This window comes from Budorcas taxicolor, chromosome 16, assembly GCF_023091745.1.
Source record: "Budorcas taxicolor isolate Tak-1 chromosome 16, Takin1.1, whole genome shotgun sequence".
Classification (NCBI taxonomy): Eukaryota; Metazoa; Chordata; class Mammalia; order Artiodactyla; family Bovidae; genus Budorcas; species Budorcas taxicolor.
In genome coordinates, this window is record NC_068925.1 from 81,513,894 (window position 1) to 81,537,670 (window position 23,777).

Consider the following 23,777-nt stretch of genomic DNA (forward strand, 5'->3'; position numbering starts at 1 on the left):
GAGTCCGCCCAGGAGGAGCCGGCGCTTGCCGCAGCCCGGTCCGCGCACGGCCGCAGAGCGCATCCCCGACCGCCCGCAGAGCGCATCCCCGACCGCCCGCAGAGCGCATCCCCGACCGCCCGCAGAGCGCAGCCGGGCTGCCGGGCGCGCGCACACGCGCTCGCGGCGGGTCTGGGGAGGCGCTGCGGCCTTCTTCTTCTCAGTGTTTTCCCGCAGTGGTGTGCCCGTCTTCACGGGGCACAGGCATGTCCAGGACCTGAGTATTTCTAGGAAGTTCCCGAGCCATCCCCGGAGAGTCGGGTCAGGGGTGAGTCCTCGCAGGCGCCGCGTCCTCCGCGGGGGCAGCATCACCTGACTCTGCTTTGAGGGCGGGGGCGAGGGGCCCTGTTCCTCTGGCCGTGAACGTGGTGTGTGGTGACCCTGGGCCTGGGCCAGGGGAAACAGCAGATTGTGCTGCTAGATCGGACGCGTTCAGGCAGGGCTCCCGGGGCGGCTGAACACGCAAGGAAGCAGCGCTGTGTGTCTCACACTAGCAGCCTGTGTGACGCGGGGCAGCCTGGGGAGGGTGGGTCTGGGCACAGAACCTCCCACCAAGGAAACGCTCCTCCCTCTCTCAGAGGAGTTCGTGTTCCTTTGGAAAACGCTTACTTTATCTTCAAGGCCCGAGGAAAACGACACCTTTGCCATGGAGTTCTCCTGCCCTGCCTGCTTCCAGGCACCACAAGTGTGTCCCCTTCCTCCTGCCGATTGCCTCTCACACGTCTGGAAATTCTAAATGCCGCATATATGTGTATATATAAAATTAACATATAAAGTTATAAAATTAACTTAAAATTAACTTATTTGACAGCTGGTCTCTAGTTGCTGCGAGTGGGGGCTACTCTCTCGTGGCAAACGGGCTTCTCACTGTGGTGGCCTCTCTCGCCTCGGGGCACAGGCCCTAGAGCGCGGGCTCAGGAGCGTCTGTCGCAGCGCGTGGGATCGTCCCGACCCGGGGACCGAACCCGTGCCTCCTGGACTGCAAGGCTGACCCTTCACCTCTGGGCCACCAGGGAGTCTTGTGTGCTGGCTTTCGTCGGTCTGTTTGCACTGCAAGACGCCGAGCTCGCTGAGGGCAGGGCCTGTACACCACTGTCCCCTGTTCCCAGCACTGTGCCCGCATCGGGGGTGTGCACGACACTGCCGAACAGATGGAGAGGTGCCGGCTCCTTGGGGGTCTCCATTCCTCCAGCATGCTGTGGGCCCAAAGTATCACACAGCAGAGGCTGAACGAACACAAGCTGGTATTTTTAAAGGCTGCGTTTTTTCAGGTGGTGTGTGTCATTTGCTGTCAAAAACAGGATGTATAATATACTACCATAATTAGCATAGAATTTGGGCTAGAGCGAAGCCCGAAGACGGACCATTAAGAATTTACGTAAAGATCTAAGACACACTGTAAGCGGAGAGCTGTGTAGCCTGTCACACTGACAGGCACCTTCATCAGGGTCCTAGCAGGATGGCAGGGAAGGATGCCGAGGGAGCGGGCGGCCTGGAGAAACCAGGAGGGACCTCGGCTATGTGACATCTCCCATGAAGCCTCCGTGCTGAAAGCACTCTGCTCCTCTTTGCCTGTAACCCGTTTTTCAGTTTGTACTGGAGTATAACTGATGTACAACGTTGCCTTGCTTTCAGGGGTACAGTGAAGTGCATCGGTTACACACGTACACGTAGCCACCTTTTTGGGGAGCTCTTCCCAGAAAGCACTCCGTCCTTCACATCCTCTCACCATCATCCCCACACCCTGGGAGCTCGAGGACACTGAGGCAAGTGGCTGAGCAGCTAAGGCCACAAAGGGATCAGCGGTGGAGCCAGGGTCCGAGTCGGGCTGCACGGCGAGTCTGGGCTCCTCCCTCACGCCCGTGAGCGGCCGGCCAGCCCTCGACCTCGTGAGGCCGTGACTGCCCTCAGCTTCCGCAGTGTGAGCGTGGCAGGTCCCCTGGCCTGGGTTAGTGTCCGTGAGCACGCCTCCGCGGAGCAGGCGCAACGGTTGGCTGCAGAGCCAAACAGGCCCCCCCAGGGCACTCAAAGGCACAGTCACTGACCCTCCCTGCGCTCGGTTGCTTCACCTGTGAAACGGGCTCATTCGGGGCCTGCTGTGGGGACTACACCAGCACGTGCTGACAGAGCCCTGGGCACAGGCATTGTCACGGCACGTCCTGTGACCGTGGCAGAGGCGGCCGGCTCAGCTATGGGCACGGGTGCCCGCCGCACTCAGCGTCCTCATGAGCATGTCCTGCCCTGCACTCTCTCCTGCCTCCAAGCAGGGGGCAAGGCTCCGCAGGGCGAGGGGCCGCCGGCACGTGCGGCCTGCCCATGGCGTGCATGCCCAGCCCTGGAAGCCCTCTCACCGGACGCAGCTGCTGGCTCTGCCGACCCCTCCCAGGGGCTGTCCCCGTGCTGGGCCCACACCTGTGGCCCCAGGGTGTCTGTGAGCCGGCCCTATTCCTGAGGCACCCCAGGCTCCAGCTCAGGGTCCCTCCCAGGAGGGAGACCAAGAGAGCTGAATGGGACAACCACCTGCACTCAGGGTTTCTAGCCTGGGAGATACTGAAGGACAGGGTTTGCCAGGGCAGGAGAGGCGTCTCCAGGAGCGACCCTAACACTTGAGACAGCGAGGATGGGGCTGATGGAGAAGCCTCCTCCAGGACGCAGCCACTCCAGGCACCTGGGAGGGAAGCTGGAGCTGGTCATGGGGTGCTGGGGGCCACTCCTCCCCAGCTGTCTCTTTCAGGGCTCCCAGAGCCTGCAGGGAAAGCGTCTCTCCAGTGCCTGTTGTTCCCAACCAAACACCATTACAAGTCAGGTTCTAAGCGGCCCCTTTTTGAGCCAGGCCTGGGCCAAGCCTCCCTCAGTGGATGAGAGCCAGGGCAGTTAAAGTTTATGTCTGAACTCCGGCAATTCTCGGACAGACCTCCAGTTTGCGACACCCCGTCTCTCATTCCCTACTAGCTACAACCCCCCACCCCGGCCCCCGGGGAAGTCTCAGGCTTGGGTGAAAAGGAAACACGGGCCCGCCCAGGCGGGGCCCAGCAGGCAGCCCGCAGCAGGCGGGCAGAGGCGCAGCTAGACCTGCTCCTCCGCCTCTGGGGCAGCAGCAGACAGGACCCGCCCCACCTGCCACGCCTGCCCAGCAGTCGGTTCCGGCAGGAAGCCGGGGAGCACGGACAGCTGCGGGCCCAGCACAGAGCTCGCTGGACAGAACCTGGGTCTCCGGGGTGGGGGTGAGGTGGGCAGGGGTGGCGGGGAGGACTCCAAGTCTAGGCACCATGGGGTGACCCCCATGTCACCGGTGGGGCCACTGAGCAAAGGCCGGCCGCCAGTGGAAGGAGACACGATCAGGGAAAGAATGCCGGGCCCACCTAACAGAGTTCCACTTTCTCCGCCATGGGGAGGGCGGCGGGGAACCTAAGGGTCGAACCAGAGCAATTAGAACTTCCTCAGACAGAGCCCTGTGGACCCGAAGTGGGTAAACGCTACGCGGCAGTGGCAGTAGCTGGGGCGGTTAGGAAGGGACCCTCTGCCTTCTTCAGGGTCAGAGATTCAGGGCTCAGCCAAGGTCTCAGCAGAAGTAGAAATCCTCATGGGTCCCTGAATAGACCTCTGTTCTCTGGAGTCTTCTCCGTTCCTGAATTGGCTGCTGTTATGACACCCCGCCCCCACCGATCAGCTTAGCAAAGTGACCCCACGGGTCCCCAGGTGGAGGGGGCAGGACAAGCTTCTGAGGGGCTCTGGGCGCTGAAGATGCCCGGGGCCGCGCCTTGCCACCTGTTTGCTCCACCCGGAGCCTGCGTGGGCAGAGCGGCCTGGAGGTCCTGGCAGGAGCCCGCGGGGAAGGAGGGGCAGTTGCCAACGGCAATCTGGGCCGAGGGCGGGGCTGGGGGCGGAGTGGTCCCAGCAAGGGGCGTCGGCCTCCCATTCAACTCTCTAATCTCCAACTTCCTTCAGCTCCGAAGGCGGAGGAGGGGAAGGTGTCCGCGGGCTGGGAAGGTCCCAGAAAAAGCAGGCAACATCAGCACGCTTCCTCAGGCGGCAGGACCCCTTAGCTCTCTCAGAAGCGTGGTTTCCAAGAGGGCTTGGGTCCCGGGAATGCCGCCCTCACCTTCCAGGGCCGAGCGGTCCCCCGGAGCGCATCTCCCGGTCGCTCGGCTCTCACCTCTCCCGGAGGGGTCCAGCGCGCTGCGGGGTCACACATGCAACCCCGCCCCCACCTCGGGTCTCAGCCCGCACCTCCACCACCTCCCCTCAGCCCAAGGGACGGCCCAGAGCTTCCGGGGCCGGGATCGAAGCTCCCCTCCTCCCACGGCCCAGGCGCCAGGGCACTGCGGGGGCCGCGCAAGTCCGGTCCAGTCGTGTTACGGCCCCACCCGACCGGTCCCAGGGACGCACGCCCAGCCTCCCTTTCGAAACCCCTCCGCACGCGCACCTCCACCCGGGGGCCAAGAGGCCAAACGCTCCGGAGCCAGGGGCCCAGGTGGCGCTGCCGTCCTTCCGATGGGAGCCGCGAGGGTGGCCAGGACGCCCTCCCGGAGGACCCCAGCCCACGACGCGGGGCCGCGGCGCGAGCCGGGGCGCTTACCTGCGGGGGAACTTGCTTCTGCCCGCCCGGGGCGGCGGCAGCTGCAGCATCCTCCCGGCGCGGCGGCCTGCGGCCGGCAACCAGCAGCGACAGCGCGTCGCCCGGCGGGCCGCCGAGGTCTGAGCGCGGCCACGCGGACTGCTGGGGACCCGGCCCGGCCCGCGCCCTCCTCCCCCGCCCGCCTCGCGTCTCCGGCGGCACTTAAAGCGACAGAGCCCCATTTCCCGTCGCCGTCTCGGGTCCCGAGCCCCGGCTGCGGGCGGGCCCTTTAACGCCCGGAGCAGGTAGACAAAGAGCCGCAGCGGCGCGGCCGTTCAGGGGGCCCGGGGCTGAGAGCTGCCTGGCGGCTGGGGTTGCGGCGGCCACTGGGGCGGCTGCGGTCACACCTCCCAGCGTCCCCCCTCCCCCACGCCGGCTGCGGGTCACACCCCCCCAGGCCCCCCTCACGCCCGCTGCAGTCACACCTCCCAGGCCCCCGCAGGCACCCCCATGCCGGCTGCAGTCACACCTTCCAGGGTCCCCCCCTTCCCCCACGCCGACTGCGGGTCACACCCCCCAGGCACCCCCACACCCGCTGCAGTGACACCTCCCAGGCCCCCAAAGCCGGCTGCGGGTCACACCCCCCAGGCACCCCTCAGGACGGCTGCAGTCACACCTCCCAGTGGGCCCCCCACGCCGCCAGGTGCGGGTCACAAGCTCTCCGTCCCTGCCAGGATGGTGGCAGCAGGTAACTCCTGGCTCTTCCTGGAACCGTGCAGGCAGACTGGTGCGCAGCGGGGCACTGGGTCTGGAACCTGGACCCTCCTCAGAGGGCTTTCTCCAAATCCCCTCCCTGACTCTTTCCAAGCTTTTAAATCAGTTCCAATAAGAATACAGCACCTAAAACAAGGTCTGCAGATCTTACAGTGAAAAGGAGGGGACAGCTTTCTTTTTCTCTAGCCTTTTCTGAGTTCCTTTTTCATTCTAACTGTCCTTGACCTGCAGCTGGTGATGGAGACTAAGCTAGTAAGTCAGTTACATCCTGCACCTTCACTGTGTTCAGTCGTGCAGGTGTGTCCAGCTGTTTGTGACCCTGTGGATGGCACCACACTAGGCTTCCCTGTCCTTCACCATCTCCCGGAGTTTGCTCAAACTCATGTCCATTGAGTTGACGATGCCGTCCAACCATCTCGTCTTCTGTCATCCCCTTCCCCTCCTGTCCTCAATGTTTTCCAGCATCTATCTTTTCCAATGAGTTGGCTCTTCGCATCAGGTGGCCAAAGGATTAGAGCTCCAGCTTCAGTATCAGTCCTTCCAGTGAATATTCAGGGTTGATTTCCTTTAAGATTGACTGGGTTAATCTCTTTGCAGTCCAAGACACTCTAAAGAGTCTTCAACACCACAGTTTCAAGATAGCAATTCTTCGGCACTCAGCCTTTTTTTATTGTCCAGCTCTCATATTGGTATATGACTACTGGAAAAGCCATCAGTTCAGTTTAATCGCTCAGTCATGTCTGACACTTTGCGACCCCATGGACTGTAGCACGCCAGGCCTCCCTGTCCATCACCAACTCCTGGAGCTTGCTCAAAACTAATGTCCATCAGGTCAGTGATGACATCCAACCATTTCATCCTCTGTCCTCCCCTTTTCCTACTGTCTTTAATCTTTCCCAGGTTCAGGGTCTTTTCCAATGAGTCAGTTCCGCAAATCAGGTGGCCAAAGTATTGGAGTTTCAGCTTCAACATCAGTCCTTCCAATGAATATTCAGGACTGATTTCCTTTAGGATGGACTGGTTGGATCTCCTTGGGACTCTCAAGAGTCTTCTCCAACACCACAGTTCAAAAGCATCAATTCTTCAGCGCTCAGCTTTCTTTATGGTCCAGCTCTCACATCCATACGCAACTACTGGAAAAACCAACACTTTGACTAGACGGACCTTTGCCAACAAAGTTTCTTTCAAGGAGCAAGCATCTTTTAATCTCATGGCTGTAGTCACCATCTGCAGTGATTCTGGAGCCCCCAAAAATAAAGTCTCTCAGTTTCCATTGTTTCCCTATCTATTTGCCATGAAGTGATGGGACCGGATCCCATGATCTTCATTTTTTCATTGTTGAGTTTCAAACCAGCTTTTTCACTCTCTTCTTTCACTTTCATCAAGAGGCTCTTTAGAATAGCATTCAGTTCAGTTGCTCAGTCGTGACCGACTCTTTGGGACCCCATGAATCGCAGCATGCCAGGCCTCCCTGTCCATCACCAACTCCCAGAGTTCACTCAGACTCACGTCCATCGAGTCGGTAATGCCATCCAACCATCTCATCCTCTGTCGTCCCCTTCTCCTCCTGCCCCCAATCCCTCCCAGCATCAGGGTCTTTTCCAATGAGTCAACTCTTCGCATGAGGTGGCCAAAGTATTGGAGTTTCAGCTTCAACATCAGTCCTTCCAATGAACACCCAGGACTGATCTCCTTTAGGATGGACTGGTTGGATCTCTTTGCAGGCCAAGGGACTCTCAAGAGTCTTCTCCAACACCACAGTTCAAAAGCATCAATTCTTCGGTGCTCAGCTTTCTTCACAGTCCAACTCTCAAATCCATACATGACCACTGGAAAAACCATAGCCTTGACTAGACGGACCTTTATTGACAAGGTAATATCTCTGCTTTTCAATATGCTATCTAGGTTGGTCATAACTTTCCTTCCAAGGAGTAAGCGTCTTTTAATTTCATGGCTGCAATTACCATCTGCAGTGATCTTGTACCCCAGAAAAATAAAGTCTGACACTGTTTCCCCATCTGTTTTCCATGAAGTGATGGGACCAGATGCCATGATCTTAGTTTTCTGAATGTTGAGCTTTAAGCCAACTTTTTCACTCTCCTCTTTCACTTTCATCAAGAGGCTTTTTAGTTCCTCTTCACTTTCTGCCATAACGGTGGTGTCATCTGCATATCTGAGGTTATTGATATTTCTCCCGGCAATCTTGATTCCAGCTTGTGCTTCTTCCAGCTCAGCATTTCTCATGATGTACTCTGCATAGAAGTTAAATAAGCAGGGTGACAATATACAGCCTTGACGTACTCCTTTTCCTATTTGGAACCAGTCTGTTGTTCCATGTCCAGTTCTAACTGCTGCTTCCTGACCTGCATACAGGTTTCTCAAGAGGCAGGTCAGGTAGTCTGGTATTTCCATCTCTTTCAGAATTTTCCACAGTTTATTGTGATCCACACAGTCAAAAGCTTTGGCATAGTCAATAAAGCAGAAATAGATGTTTTTCTGGAACTCTCTTGCTTTTTCGATGATCCAGCGGATGTTGGCAATTTGATCTCTGGTTCCTCTGCCTTTTCTAAAACCAGCTTGAACATCCAGAAGTTCATGGTTCACGTATTGCTGAAGCCTGGCTTGGAGAATTTTGAGCATTACTTTACTAGCGTGTGAGATGAGTGCAATTGAGTGGTAGTTTGAGCATTCTTTGGTATTGCCTTTCTCTGGGATTGGAATGAAAACTGCCCTTTTCCAGTCCTGTGGCCACTGCTGAGTTTTCCAAATGCGCTGGCATATTGAGCGCAGCACTTTCACAGGAGAACCTTTGTAGGCGAAGTAACGTCTCTGCTTTTTAATACACTGTCTAGGTTTCTTATTGCCTAGACAGCATACCTATCGCCCTCAAGCTCTGCCTGACCTCCATTCTGCACCTGTTATATTTAACTCTGTGCTAACCACATCCCGTGTTTACAGCACTCTCTTTGCAGACCACCCCTTATAGTTCTTCTTTTTTTTTTTTTGGCCTTATAGAAAGGGGGCCACAGTAAAATTCACCAAAGACAATGGACCCAACTACCGGGCTACCTGTTGCTGGCCTAGGAGTATTCTTAAAACAATGAAGAGGAAAAGTCCAAGACCCTTACACCTTTGCTCCTCATCACCCACCCCTGACTGGAGCCCTCATCTGGACAGTCTCCCGGACTCCTCAGGCAGGGGCCCCTTTCCTGAAGCATGAGCCTGCTGTGTCCCAGCTGAGGAGTGAAGCCAGCTTCCTGTTTTCTCCGGACTCTGCCTCTGTATTTTGAATTCAGCATTGGTAGGCAGAGAAAGCCAAAATTTTTGGCGGCATCACAGAGGATCCTGAGGGGGTGAATGGCACCCGAGTGCAAGTACCAGAGGCTGCTCAGGAAGCGGGAGGCCTTGCTTCCTCCAGCACGGGGTTGGGGGGCGTGCGCATTGGCATTGACTGTGGGGGGAAAGAACAGCTCACACTGTGCAAGCGTCTGCCGTCATCCAGGGAGCATTTTCAGTTGACAGATCAGGAAGAAAAGGATCGCAAGATGCAAAGATTTTCACGCAGGGTAAGAAAAAAAGTGGGGTCCAGTAGCAGGGAATTCCTGGTAACGTGACCCCGGTGGTGAGGAAGGAGGGGCTGCTAGAGGAGCAGGGGCTGCACCCGAACCCCTGCTTCTGAGAGGCGCTGAGTGTGGAAGGTAAGGTCTGTCCCAACCCCAAAGTGACCTGAGCAAACAGGGAAGCCCGGGCCTTAGAAATGGACAGGTTAGATCCTCAGTTTCTTAAACCAGCAGAGACAGCATGAGCAACAGTGCTTTCTTAAGGCCCAAGGGACTGAGCTGAGGTGACAGAGCCTGAGCAGCTGCCTCTCCGGGCCTGAGCCGCGCAGGTGGCGGCCGTGCAGAGACCCAGGCCAGTGCTCCGGCGGCTCCCACCACCTGGCCTGTGGCTCCCACCGCCTGGCCTGTGGCTGTGCGGTGTTAGGGCTTCCCTGATGGCTCAGGTGGTGAAGACGCTGCCTGCAATGCAGGAGACAGGGTCAGATTCCCGCGTTGGGAAGATCCGCCGGAGGAGGGCGTGGAAGCCCACTCCAGTATTCCTTCCTGGAGAATCCCATGGAAACAGGAGTGTGGCGGGCTACAGTCCATGGGGTCGCAGAGAGTGGGACAGGACTGGCTGAGCCCTTCCCCGCTTCCCGCCCCCAGGGAGGTGCCGACGGGCTGTGAGGCCCGAGGATCGCAGCGCCCAGGCCTCTCACCTGGGGCTGCCGCTCTACTGTCCCAGCGGGGGAGACCTCGCCAGGGGACTCTGTCCTGGGTCCCTGGACAGTCCTGCTGGGAGGGGGCTGTTTCTGAGGGTGCAGACACTGGTCAAGTTTTCCAGATACGCTTTGTGTCCAAAGGGGAGTGAGGGGCTGCAGGGAGCCCAGTACCAAGCCCTCAGTGCCCCCGAGCATGCGGGGGGTGGGTTTTCATTCCCTTTACTCTCTCTGGGGGTCCTGGATGGTGAGATTTAGGAAAGGCACAGCAGGTCGCAGGCTGAGTGGCTCTGGGGGGAATCACAGCGAGGTGGGCTCTGCAGCAGCATCGCCCACCTCACTCGGAGGCCGGTGTCCCCGGGGGAAGACCCCCAGCCGGCACCTCATCTTCACCCCCACCCTAAATGGAGGGTGAGGGAGTCGGATCTTCCGTGCTGGGCCAGCCTGGGTCATCTGGGAACAGCTTAGGGGAGTGCACCGAGAGAGCCCCTCTTGAGCCTCGGCCAGCATGGAATACCACCAGCAGGGGATGTTTTCCACCAGGCCTAGCTGTGAATTCTCCCTAAGGTTTCCTCCTCCTTGCTTCCTGGCAGAGCCTGGAGGGAGGGAGAGGAAGCTGAACGGTAAGGCACAGGGGTTACCTGGAGGGCGGGAAGATTCCCAGTCACCCCCCACCAGGACCCAGTGACGCCCCTCAAGCCCAGAGCCGTGGGCTTCGCCCCACCTCGCACCTCAGCTGCCCACCCCCCAATGACACCCCTCAAGCCCAGAGCCGTGGGCTTCGCCCCACCTCGCACCTCAGCCGCCCTCCTCCCCTGGCCCTCTGCAGCCCCTGCATTTCACCCCCACGGCCGTAGGGGGCTGAGCAGAAACAGCAAGTCAGCCCGCCGCTCAGCCTGGGGAGGGGTCGCAACTCTCTGAGCCCCGCTTCCTCAGGAGGACTGTGGGCTAGAGCAGGGGTCTGCAGCCTCGGGGATCTAATGCCGGATGGCCTGAGGCAGAGCTGGCCCAAGAGGGACAGAAATAAAGCGCACGGTGAGCGGACCGCGTTGGCTTGTCCTGAAACCACCCCCACCTGTCCACCCGTCTGTGCACAAGCCTGTCTGCCTCAGAACTGGTCCCCGGTGCCAAAACGGTTGGGGCCCGCCGGGCTGGGGCACCTGTAACCCCCTCCTCCTTGGGCCTGGTTCCTGCCAGAACCCAACAGAACAGCCCTCTCTCTCTTCAAGGAGGAAGGTGGGCTGCACGAGGGGCCACCCTCCTCCACCTTGACCGCGCCCCCCCCATGGCAGAGGCCACTGAGGACCGCTCCCTGCAGGCTCGGCTCCTTACGCAATGAGCCCGCAGATCAGCGTCTGCTCCTTTCCGCCAGCCGCTCACTGGGTCTTTGGGCACTGTGGGTGACGGGACGCAAGTGCTGTCTGGGGTCTTTGGTGAAGACAGGAGTCATGGTCTCCTTGCCGGCACCCCGACCTCACCCACCATGGGGGACGGCGGCACACCTGCCTTGAGAACGGGGGCCCACAGGTGTGACTGAGCTCTGCTTTCCGGGCCCCAGGCTGGGGCGGGGTGGAGGCGAGACAGCTGCTGACAGGGAGGTGCTTTTCCAGAAAAAAGACCAGCCGCAGAGGAAAGGGCCAATCGCCACCTCCTCACAGAGCCCTCGAGAGCCAGGGCCCCGTGCGTCCCCGCGCCAGGCTCCTGGGTCCTCGGTGGACTTTCTGTCTCAGCTGAGGGAGGCCTGGGCTCTCAGGGCCCTGAATAACCTTGGTGGTCTCCGCCCGGTGCCCAGCGGCCCCCACCCCCTCCAGGCCCCCTGGGGGGACGTTCTCTACCCGCCCGCCAACCCCGGGGCAGGGCCAGGGGTCTCAAGAAGGGCAAGTGAGCTGCTCAGGGCCCTCCTGCAGACCAGGCCGCTGGGCTCGGAGGGAAGGGGGGATGAAGAGTGGCCGTGACGGGCCTGGAGTTGGCAGCCCTGGACCAGGCCGAGACGTCCCCGCAGCAGCGAACGAGCCAGCTGTGTGCTGCTCCCAAATGTTTACACGGCCTCTGAGAAGGCCGGCCATCCCGCCACCCACAGCTGGGAGAGGCGGCATCCTGCCGGAGCACACACAGTGGGCGGCTGCTCCACGTCTTCCCAAGCATCAGCGTGTCTGTGGTCCAAGGGCGCAGGGCGGACGGCGCACTGGTGATGGAGCCGGCAGGAGCTGCCCCCATGAGGGCCTGCGGACCCTCGGCTGCCAGGGCAGATACGATGCGAGTGTGTGTGAGTGTGTGTGTGTCTGAGGGTGTATGCATGCACGTGACAGTGTGTGTGTGCGCACATGTGTGTGTGTATGTGTGCATGTGACTGTCAGTGTATGTGTATGTGTGCGTGTGTGTACTCGTGTGTGCTCGTGTGTGCGTGCTCATGTGAGTGTGTGCTCGTGTGTGCGTGCTCATGTGAGTGTGTGCTCGTGTGTGCGTGTGTGTTCATGCGAGTGTGAGTGTGCACACGTGTGTGTAGGTATGTGAGTGTTGGTGTCAGTGTATGTGTGAGCGTGTGTGCGTGCATGTACATGACAGTGTAGGTGTATATGTGAGTGCACACGTGTGAGTGTGCATGCATGCACGTGACAGTGTATGTGTATGTGAGTGTGCTCATGTGTGTGTGCATGCATGTGTGCGCATGTGTGTGCGCATGTGTGTGCTCATGTGTGTGTGCGTGTGTGCTCACATGTGTGTGCGTGTGTGCTCATGTGAGTGTGTATGTGTGTGTGCTCATGTGAGTGCATGTGTGAGCCTGTGTGTGCACACACGTGTGTGCCTGTGCTCATGTAAGTGTATGTGTATGTGTGCATGTGTGTGCTCATGTGAGTGTGTGTGTGCTCATGAGTGTGTGTGTGCTCATGTGTATGTGTATGCTCATGTGTGTGTGCACGTGTGCTCATGAGTGTGTGTGCTCATGCGAGTGTGTGTGCGTGTGCTCATGCGAGTGTGTGTGCATGTGTACATGTGTGTGCTCATGTGAGTGTGTGTGCTCATGTGAGTGTGTGTGCATGTGCGTGCATGTGTGCTCATGTGAATGTGTGAGTGTGTGTACCAGTGTGAGATCCCCGAGAACAGAGCACTGGTTTCAGGGCGACTGAAGCCCCCGCTGCCCCAGGCTCCCCGTTACTGAGCTGCATCTCCAACCTCACCCAGGCGGAGAAGGTGCTGGAAATGCCTGTCTCCTTTCACCCCCAGCCCTGCTCACCACCTCTGCCTCCTCCCCCGCCTCTGCTCCAGCCAAGTGACCCCCACAGCTTCCGTCCCCCTCTCAGACCCTCTGCAACACAAGACAGATCGGGTGGCTCCTCTGCCGGAGCCTGCCTGTGGCTGCCCCTCAGCTGCATACTGGCCCCTGGCTCCCCCGACCTCGTTTCTGACCACAGTCTGTTCGGTTTAATCTGCGTCAGCCACGCTGACCTCCCTGCAGTCCCTGAACGCGTGCTCACTCTTGCCCCAGGGCCTTTGCACATGCTCTTCTGGACAGTTTTCCCTGACATGCCTTCTAGCAGCCCGCGCTCATCACCCTGCCCCTCGCCCTGCTTTGTCTCCCCTGTGGTGTCTAGTGCCGCCTGACCTACCAGGGCCGCCTGCTGGCTTGCTTGCCATCTCTCTTTTGTGCACGAGTTTAAGAATGACTTCTCCCTGCTGTATCCCCCAAGTGCCTCACTGACAGTGTGAACAAGCAGCTTGAGGAGGGCTGTGTTACCCCTTTCCTTTTGGATGGTGAAGCTTAAGTCATCATCCAGGGTCATGCAGGCAGTAGCGACAAACTGAGAAGAAATCGGGGCGGGAGGCCTCCGGAGGGTATCACCACCGTCGCCAGCCTCCGAAGAGCAAGAAAGTAACCACAGGGACCGGAGGAGACACAAGAGACAGGACAGCTGCAGCCGCCCAGACTGCAGGGCTGCCTGGTCAGAGCTGGGAAGGGCGGGGCCTCACATGGGAACCTCCAGGCAAGGCCGAGCACAGGCTCAGGGAGGCCGTGGGGGCGAGTGGCTCAGAGGGGCAGAGACGGGCGGCTGGCCCTCCTCTTCTAATGACACTCGGCAGAAAGCCCGTGTCCTGGAAGCCGCTGCTGCCACAAGTCCCACACCCGGGCCTGTCCACGTGGCTGCACCCACGGAGACAATGTCACTCCCGAACGGCCTCTGGTCATCGGACACACAAGGGCTCAGCCAGAAGCCAGATGAGGAGGCTAAGAGATGGAAAACATGGCCAGTGAGAGAGGGGCCAAGAAACGGGCTTGACGGGGCTGGGGGAGCAATCAGGAGAGGAGGGCGGCAGCTCCGGCGGGGCCGCGTCCCTGCCTCTGGAGGAGAGGCCGCACTGGGAGGATGGCGCAGGGTGCACGGCAGACCCTCTTCATGCGAGCCGGCCCAGGCAGGCAGGGCAGCAGGCGATGAGGCCCTGGCCTCTCCCGCTCTCTGAGCCGGACAGCCCCCTGCACCTCTCCGAGACTCCCTGGCCTGTCTGGGCGCTGCCCCCTTCCCCGGCCAGTGGGGCCTGTGCGCACACAGCCTCTTTGTATCCAGCCCCGCACACCACGTCTGGACGGCTCTCACCTGCATCCCCGGCTGCCCGTCACACAGGCACCAGTCCCGGCATCAGCCTTGTCCACCCGTCTCTCCGAATCCTGTCCTGTGTGTTCACGGGTGCCGGCCCATGCTGCACAGCCACCTGCCTGCGGTCTCTGGACCTGGCTTGTTCTGCCTGTCTTTCAAACCCAGACCTTCATGCATCTGCCTGCACTGGTCCATCGTCTCTGACGTGCGGCGGAAAGCCTCCAGGGGCAGCGCACTCACAGCTCGGCGGGCGAGTGCCCGGCCTGGCTGGCTGGCCCTCCTTCAGCCACCATGAATGGTGTTTTGCTGCCTGGCCAGACATCTGATAGGCCAGAGACAGAGGGGCCTGTCGCGAGCATCCTGGGACAGCGTGGCCTCTGAGCCCCAGTCAGCAGAGCTGGACTCACAGGGTGGGCGCTCCTCTGCCCTGAGCTCCCCACGGCGGTTGCTCTGTGGTTTGCAAAGTGCAACCCCATCCTTGCAGACGGAGCAGCCGCTCAAGGGCATCGAGGAAGCCTCCCACAGGGACCCCTTGGCCAGCCAATGGCACGACTGTGGTGCCCGGGGAGCTGACTGCAGCAGAAGGAAGGCCTGTGGTCACCACTGCCAAGCTTAGGGCCCCAGCACGGCGCACGGAGGGGAGAGGTCCCCGGGGCAGAGGGCGGAGGTAGGTGAGCCGGAACTGGCAGGGGACCGTGAGGTGGGGAGCGGGGTGTGGGGGTCAGAGGCCTGGTTCTGCTCTGGTACCCCCACTTTCAAGCTGTGAGCTCCTGGTGAGCCGGCGAGGCCGAGCCCCAGTTCCCCCTCTTTTGTCCTGGGAAAAGCGTTAGTCACTCAGTCGTGTCTGACTCTGCGACCCCATGGACTCTAGCCGCCCCCGGCTCCTCTGTCCGTGGGATTCTCCAGGCAGGAATACTGGAGTGGGTTGCCATTCCCTTCCTCAGGGGATCTTCCCGACTCAAGGATCGAGCCCAGGTCTTCTGCAGCCAGATTTTCTCTACCGTCTGAGCCACCAGGGAGCCTAAAATCAGGAGGAAGCGCCTGACTCACAGAGTCATTAAGGTTCAATACGGGAGCGTTCTGTAAACCGCACACGCTACCCAACTGCTGAAAGAATTATAGAAGAGCACAAGCCACTTCAGCAAAAATCGCACACACGAGCTCCAGGAGGACCCAGGGCCGGACAGCGTCGTGGCGCAGCGGGGTGAATTTGGGGAGGCTGCAGGTGCGAGGTGTGCCCGCAGCGACAGTGAGTGACCAGGCATCACCCCCTCAGGAAGCAGAGCTCCCTCTGCACACGGCCTTCAGACCTTCTTGGCTCCTGTTCTCAAGCGGCTGACCAAGAGGAGGGAGGGAGGTGACATTTGCTGCGCGCCTGCTGTTTACCAAGCACATTGTTACAACATATTCCATAACATCCTCACCGCAACTCTATTCCTGCTTGCCCATCCCCACTAGAATGGACGGCAGCCTTCCCAAAGCCTCAGAGATGGGGTCTGAACCTCCTCCTAACTTGGGCCCCTTCTGTAATACCAGACGGCACGGACTGTCCAGGCACTCCGCGAGCCCAGCGAGCTCATCCCAGAGCAGAAGGTGTCAGAGAAAGCTGCAGGCTGAGAATGAAAGGGGAGAGGCAGGCGGACAGGCAGGCTGGTGGGGATGAGCCCACCCCTCTCAACAGCTGCCGCAGCCTTTGTCCATCTTGACTGTCAATGAGCTTGTATGTCCGCAAACTCAGGGGAAGCCCAGCAGCTCAACTGTAGGTCACAGGACACACTGAGGGGCCCTCCTCAGCCTCCATCCGTTGCCCTGGCAACCAGCGCACATCCAGCTGCCCCTCTGGAGTACCTGGCTCACTCCAGCCTTCCAGTGACCCTGTTGGGTCCGCACAGACCTGGTGACCCCGATGAACCCCACACAGACTCAGCAGTGCTTTCACTGTCCTCTTTCAGGAAGTATGAGTGTTTTGAAAGCCAGCAGCTCTCTAAAGCCACCCCTCCTTCCAAGCAGACTGAGAGATCTGACTCCACAGCTTCCTCTCTTCCCGTCTTCCCTCCTCATCACTGATGCTGCCTGAGCCGCCCCGACACCCTCCCTGCAGTGGCTGCTCCCGGAACGCAGACAGAGCCCCCTGCAGGCACCCGTGACGCTCGGCCTTTGTGGAGCAGCAGGAAGCACCGGGATGCCCCGCCTCCTGGCCCTCTGGGTGGGCACGCGCTCCCCCAGGACCCCCGGGTCTAGCCACCACCGCGGCGACCCCCACAGGACGAGCCCTGCACGGGCTTCCTTTTCTCCCCAACGCACTTCCCCACCCGTGTCAGGGCTTCTGGAACTCTCTCCGAAATAAGCTACTCGCACTCAAACCTCGCCTCGAGTTCTGTCCCTGGGGACCTCGTCCAGAGCACGCTTCATGCACACACATGCACGCCCAAGGCACGGGCAGCCCTGTCGTGGCAGGAAGGGGCCATGGCCACGGGTGGTGCTCGGTGCAGTCAGTGTGCTACGGCACGCGCCACGTGCTGGACCCGTGGCCAGGGTTTCCAAGCCACACGTGGGTACTGCGTGAACAGGCAGGAGCGCTCAGGACGCAGTCGTCCCGCCCACTCAGTTAGTCACGTTCCCTCTGAGGCTCAGAAACATCATGTTCAAGCGTGAAGGTCAGCACACGCTTTTCCAAAAACTGTCCTGTATTTCAGAAGGTGCCTGTGACGGCTGACAGCCACCAGCTTGCTACTGTCAGTCACCAAACGGCTATCATCTAACACTCATTATATACGAAGTAAGCGTACTCTCAATTTCAGTCCTCGCATGAGCCTTACAGACCAGGCAGGACCACTGCTGCCTTTTCCAGCCGAGGGAACTCAGACAGACGGAGAGCGCGCCCCCAGCTCAAGACAAGAGCTGAGCCCCGTCCAGCCCTGAGCCGGCTCCACACTGCTCGGCAACTCTGCCAGCTGCCACGGGCCTGAGCTGGCCCATGCTGGCAAGCCTGCTCACAAAGGCCGGCTTATCTAACTGCACGCCACAGGACGAAAAGAACATCAAGATGCTGTCAAAAAGCAAAACAAGGTTACCCCGAACAGTCTAAGCCCAAACTCGAACTCAGGCGATAGGTTTAAGAAAGCTTAGCCAGATACACTAACAGCTCCTCATTAAGACAGAGTTTACCAGTCAGATGGACAGAACAGTACGCTGGGACTAGAATAAACGTATTTCAAACCAACAGTTCTTTACACTTTTTAAAGAACACTTTTCTCTTTTCCACCTGACCCTCCCAAGACACAAATGATGACCCTCTTACACATGAACGAGCTGAGACTCAGAGGGGCTGGCGGCTTGCTTGGGGCCGCAGAGCAAGCTAGCAGGGGCTCAGGACGGAGTCCAGAGGCCCAGAGGCCCCTTTCCCTGCACCCAGAGGCTGCCAGCCGAGGCCACGTGCACAAGTCTGCAGGTGACACCGTCTCGCCAGGTGTCACCTCGAAGAGACATAGCCCCGTCCACATCTCATTTTTCTCCTGCTGGGGACACAGCAGGCAGCCCCTCCCTTCCAGGTGTGATGCCCTGCAAGGGCAGAACCGGCTTCCCTCCTAAACCTGAATGCTGGGTCCTCCCCGGGACAGCCTCAGCCTCTGCCCCGATCCTGGGTTCCACAGGCACAGAACGGGATGGGGGCCCCGGTCCATGGGTGGGATGCCTGCCGAGAAACAGGAGGCAGGCCAAGCAGGACGAGCCTGCTCCTGGCCGGTCACATGGCAGGTCCGCCTCCTTCCCAACAAACCCGGCAGATGCGGTGCCTGCAGGAGGATGTGGTCACTGGGCAGGGTGTCTTGGGATCTGGAGCCCAGCAAGTGATGCCCCTTCCTGGGAGGGGGCCACAGGCCCAGGCCGCTCAGCAAGGCAGAAGGGTTTCTTTAAGGCTTGGGCGCCTGCGTCTGGAAGCCAAGCGCCAGCCTGGAGGAGGCCAGGGCCCACGGTTTATGTTATGTGACATTTTTCAAAGTCAGGCAGTTTAGTGCCAAGAACACGAAGGCGATCTGTCCCTAAGCTCCGAGCACCGCTCAAGAGGACAAGCTGGGGGTGTGAAGAGGGACGTGGGAGGGACAGCAGCCGCCACCCGGGGCGGGGACCACCCGTCCCCAGAGACACGCTGTCCCTGGCACACCGCAAGGCTCTGTATAAGGCTCTGTGGCCTGGGTCTCTGGAGGGTGGTCTTGCAGGGCTGCTGAGACCACACTCTACAGCACGCGAAGGGCTCCTGAGAGGGTGCGAGAGGCAGCGCTGCTGTTGATCAGCTGGGCCTCCCGTCTGCCCCCCAAGACCAGCGTTCACACAGACGGACATGGAGACAGCGAGAGGCACGTCCATGTCCATGGCAGGAGGGCACACACGGCCTGTGCACACACACACACACGCACACATGGCCCATATACATGTTTGCACACAGACGCGCCATACACACCTGCACACAGATGCACACATACACAGCCCATACACAACACGCACACACACACACACACATGCACACACACAGCCCATACACAACACGCGCACGCACACACGCACATACATGCGCACACACACAGCCCATGCACAACACGCACGCTCACACACACACATGCACACACAAAGCCCATACACACACGCACATACACGCACACAGCCCATACACAACATGCACGCACACACACACACATAGCCCATACACAACACACACACGCACATGCACACACACATGCACACAGACACAGCCCATACACAACACGCGCACGCACACACGCACATACATGCGCGCACACACAGCCCATACACAGCATGCACACACACACACAGCCCATACACAACACACACACACATGCACACACACATGCACACACAGCCCATACACACACACACACACACGCATGCACACAAACAGCCCATACACACACACACACAGCCCATACCCACACACGCACGCACGCACGCACGCACGCACGCACGCACACACGCAGCCCCTGTACCCGGAGCCTGCTTTCCCCTCCACAGGGGCTGCCGCTCCCTTTCCAGCTCCAACCCTGGGGGCCACAGATGGCTGTGGAGCATCTCCTTCCTTAGATGAAATCCTAGACCTTCCTATTTTCAGAAAAAGAAATGCCTTTTCTCTTCTCAGGGGCAGAAATGCACCGCACTGTCACCGAGGACAGGGCCAGGCCGGCGCTGTCCACGGCGCTGTGTTCTGGGCATCATCCCAGCAGGACCACGGCAGGCGGGTGAGTCCAGGCGCCCGGTGTTAGAGGGCTGTTGGCGACCTGCTTGCACAGGGCGATGAGAACGGCAGGGAGCTGGGAATCTGGGCCGTTGCAGGAAGAACTGAAACGAATGAGCTCGTCTGTGTCTGGAGAAGAGGCTCTGAGCTGGCACTGAGAACAGCACCAAACGTCTGGATGGAGCTTCCACTCAGCCTTTCCTTCTCAGATGACAACATCCGAGTCACTGGGCGGAAGTGAAGCGGATGCAGGGGGCACTTGGGCACTTTCCGTCATCTTACTCTATCTGCAGGTGAATAAGCCCCATCAGGCTTCCTGGTGGTAAAGAGCCTGCCTGCCAACTCAGAAGATGCGAGTTCGCTCCGTCAGTGGGGAAGATGCCTGGAGGAGGTCACGGCAACCCACTCCAGTATTCTTGCCTGGAGAGGCCCATGGACAGAGGGGCCTGGTGGGCTACAGTCCATGGGGTCACAAAGAGTCGGACACGACTGAAGTAACTGAGACGCACACACAAGGCCCCCATCACTGTGCCCACGCAAATCAAGGCTGAGAGAAGCTGTTGAGGTTACTATGCAGAAGATTTCTTAAAAGGAAGACGGACTAGCCCCAAATCACCAAGAAGGGTCAGAAAAATACGGCTTCCTGGGGTAGCAGAGGACCTGCTGTGGTAGGCAGGGCGGGAGACGTGGAGTCTATACTTTTTAAAAGCCCCAGTGGTGATGAAACCCTTGGAGGGAAACACTGGGGAAAGGGTTCACGACAGTGGATTTGGCAATAATCTCTTGGCTATGACATCCACATGCAGGCCACAGGAGAAACAGCAGATGAAGACTTCACGCATTAAAGAACACCGTCAGGAGAAAGAAACGGCAACCCACAGAATGGGAGAAATGTGCGCAAATCACATCATGTGCCTGAGGAGAGATCAACGCCCAGAACATGGAAAGGACTCCTACAACTCAACCAGAACAACCACCCGGCCTGACTGAGAAATGGACAGAGGGCCTGAACAAACACTCCTCCGAAGAAGACGTGTAAATGGCTAAGAAACACGAGAGAAGGCGTTCAGCATCTCTAGTCATTAGGGAAACAGATTAGAGCCACAGGGAGACTGCTTCCCACCCATCAGGGTGACCGTTATCAAAGAACAGACACACAGAAAATAACAACTGTGGGCAAGGAAGAGGAGTAATTATAACCCTTGCACATCGCTGGTGCGGCTGTAAAATGGTGCAGCTGCTGTGGAAAACACGACGGTAATTCCTCAAAAAATTCAACATAGAACTGTCCAGCAACACCACCACTGCGAACAAACCCCACAGAATTGAAAGCAGATTCTCAAGCAGATATTTGTACACCCTTGTCCACAGCAAGCTATTTACAATAGCCTAAACCCAAATGCACGGCGATGGGTAAATAGATAAGCTAAATGCGGTGCGCATACGCAGTGGAACATTACTTGGCCCTGAAAAGGAAGGAAATTCTGACGCCTGCTGTGGATGAACCTTGAGGACTTACTGCCAAGTGACATAAGCCAATCAGAAAAAGACAGATACTGTGTGAGCCCACGTCTGTGAGGTTCCTGGAGGAGTCAGGCTCATAGAGACAGAGAGTGCAGGGGCAGGGGCTGGGGGCGAGGGAGTGCGCATCTCACGCGTGCAGAGCTTCAGCTTGGGAAGGTGAAAAAAGTCCAGGGGATGAACACTGGTGATGGATCCGAATGGGATTGATGCCATTGAACTCTTAAACACGGTTAAGATGTTGGCCAAATATAAAGACACATTTTACCACGATCGTTTAAATGCTTAACTTTAAGTACACCGTGGTTTGCCATCCTGGTCTGCTGAGCTTCAGTTTGAAGAATCTGCCTTCCCTGAGCTCAGCTGGATGCACAACCCAGGAAAGGGCCAGGCATTTGGATGGAGTGGGGGTGGGGTCTGACTCAGGGCTGAACAGGAACTTGGCAAGAGCTCCAGGTGGATGGCCCCTAGCAGGTGACTGCGGGCACCGGGAAAGCCTGGGGATCCCTGCCGTCCGCACCTCACCCGGACGGCTCGTGGCAGCTATCGGCCGGTGGGAGGGGGTGGCCTCGCCCTGCGCTGGGGCTTCGGAGAGGCAAGAAGTGAGTGACCGTGGGCAGGGGCCAATGGGGAGATGAGGAGCTACCGCTGGGAGCGGAGAACAGTTCTGCCTGTTTTATGCGTAGGAAAAGCAGTTTCCTCAGGAGCAGGGTGCTTGGTAAGTTACCAAACCTGGATGGGAACTGCAGTGGGGGAGGGAGGGCCAGGGAGAGGCTGGCAAGCATGGCTCAGGTTTGCTGGAACCGAGGACACCTCACTTCTAGCTTTCTAGAAAAAAACAACCCTTAACTGTGAAAACACATAACTGAGGAGCAACCGCTTACATTAAAATTACTGAGGAACATAACGGACTCCCTTCAACTCGGACTGCTCAAGGGCACCGAGGCCCGCAGTGCTGGTGGGGCAGCGCACACTGAAGCTCCCGGTGACTGGCTTTGAGCGTGGCTGCCGAGTGCAGGCTCCCACGACAGCCTACGTGAAGCTATCCTGGCTCCACCACTGCAGGGCACAGCGGGGTCCGCCCGGCGGGTATCGCCCCGGACACTCTGCACCCCTGGGAACCGCAGGCGTCCCTGGACTGTGGGGAGAGTGAACCCAGGGAGGGACGGTCCCGTGCATGGATTCCGGGCACACACGCCGTCCAGGGGCAGAGGACAAAGACAGGCTGCTCGAGGGTGGGTAGGGGTGTCTTCCCGGCCCCCCACCCCCCATCTGTGTCCCCAGGAATGACCGGCTGCTGACACATCTGTCCTTGCTGCCAACCCCGGCGGGGCTCTGCGGGACCGCCCAGTCCCCAGGGGGCAAGTCTGGGTCCCGCAGAGGGCAGGAGTCCCTACCGACCTTCAGAGAGGGCATTTTAACAATGACAGGGATAACAGTAACAATAATAGGAATAATGGCAATAAAAACGAGCTAATGTATATCGGGGCTTCCCTGGCGGCTCAGACAGTGAAGCGTCTGCCTACAATGCAGGAGATCTGGGTTCCATCCCTGGGTCGGGAAGATCCCCTGGAGAAGGAAATGGCAGCCCACTCCAGTACTCTTGCCTGGAGAATCCCGTGGACCAAGGAGCCTGGTAGGCTACAGTCCATGGGGTTGCAGAGTCGGACACAACTGAGCGACTTCACTTCAGTTCATTCAACGAGTACTGAGCATTTATGAAGAGCCAGGAGCTATTCCAAACACCCTTGTGATGAAAGCACTTAGCCTTCGTCGTCACCCTGGCACGGGTTCTACAGTCACCTGCACTGAGCAGAGAGACGAACTGAAGCCTAGAGAGGTTAAGGGAGTTGTCCAAGCTCACACAGCCCGTCAGCTGCCGGAGGTGCCACCGCCAGCCTCAGACTGGGCTCTCTCCCAGGGCAGGGGCCTGGCTGGGGAGTGCTCTGCATGGCTCCTGTGTGCTTGGGGGACCGGCTCTTCCGCCTCTGTCTGGTGTGGGGGGCCCTGCAGGCGAGACCCTGGTCCTTCCCACACAGCAGGGCCTTCAGAGCCCTCAGCCCCAAGGCTTGTGCTTTTGACCTGTCCAGCTGGGTCAGGGGGCAGGACTGGACACTTTCTCAGAGAAGGAGAAGGGCTTCCTGGGACAGGGACCAGGCTCCTGGTGGCCCAGCACACCCTCCATGCCCAGGAGGAGCTGGACAGCCGCCTCGGGTCACAGCCCCGGGCTGGCCGATCCGAGCGTGAGGTCGGCTGGCCCCTGGGACTCACAGAGAGTAAACAGCCCCGTTGGCGAGTCAGCTGTTTTGCTCCAGGGCAGCCTGTCAGCCCGGCTGGCCACGCCAGGCCCTCCCAGCACAGCCCTGGGGCGGGGAGCGGTGCACGGCCTGGACCTCAGCTGCTTCCCACTCTCCTCCAATTCAAGCTGTTTACTGGGGCGAGGTGGTCCCCAGGGGTTGGGGAGGGGCTCTGCGGCCTCCTGTGTGAGGGGGGAGTGGAGGCGGAGCTGGGCGGGGGAGGGGTGGCAGGTGCACAGACAGGGTACCAGGTACAGGGTGTAGGGGGGGTGCCCGAGAGCCTCCAGGCGCGCCCCGGGCTCTGGGCGCCCCCGGCTTGAACACTGAGACCCCAGCACCCCTCTCCTCCTGCCCTCTCCCCTTGCGTTCCAGACTGCTCCCCCGCCCCTCTGTCCAAGTTGCCCCACAAACCCACACCGCTTTTCCGGGGCAGAAAAAGACAAGAGGAAGAAGGCGGGAAAGAAGGGCTCGACAGGCTGGGTCGGATACAAGT

At 59.2% G+C, this 23,777-nt stretch overlaps 1 protein-coding gene across 1 annotated transcript in view; it reads right to left on the reverse strand.

The window, feature by feature from the left end:
* NAV1 (neuron navigator 1) overlaps window positions 1–23,777 on the reverse strand; it is a 194,710-nt gene that overhangs the window by 50,121 nt on the left and 120,812 nt on the right. The gene's annotated exons all lie outside the window — the stretch shown is intronic.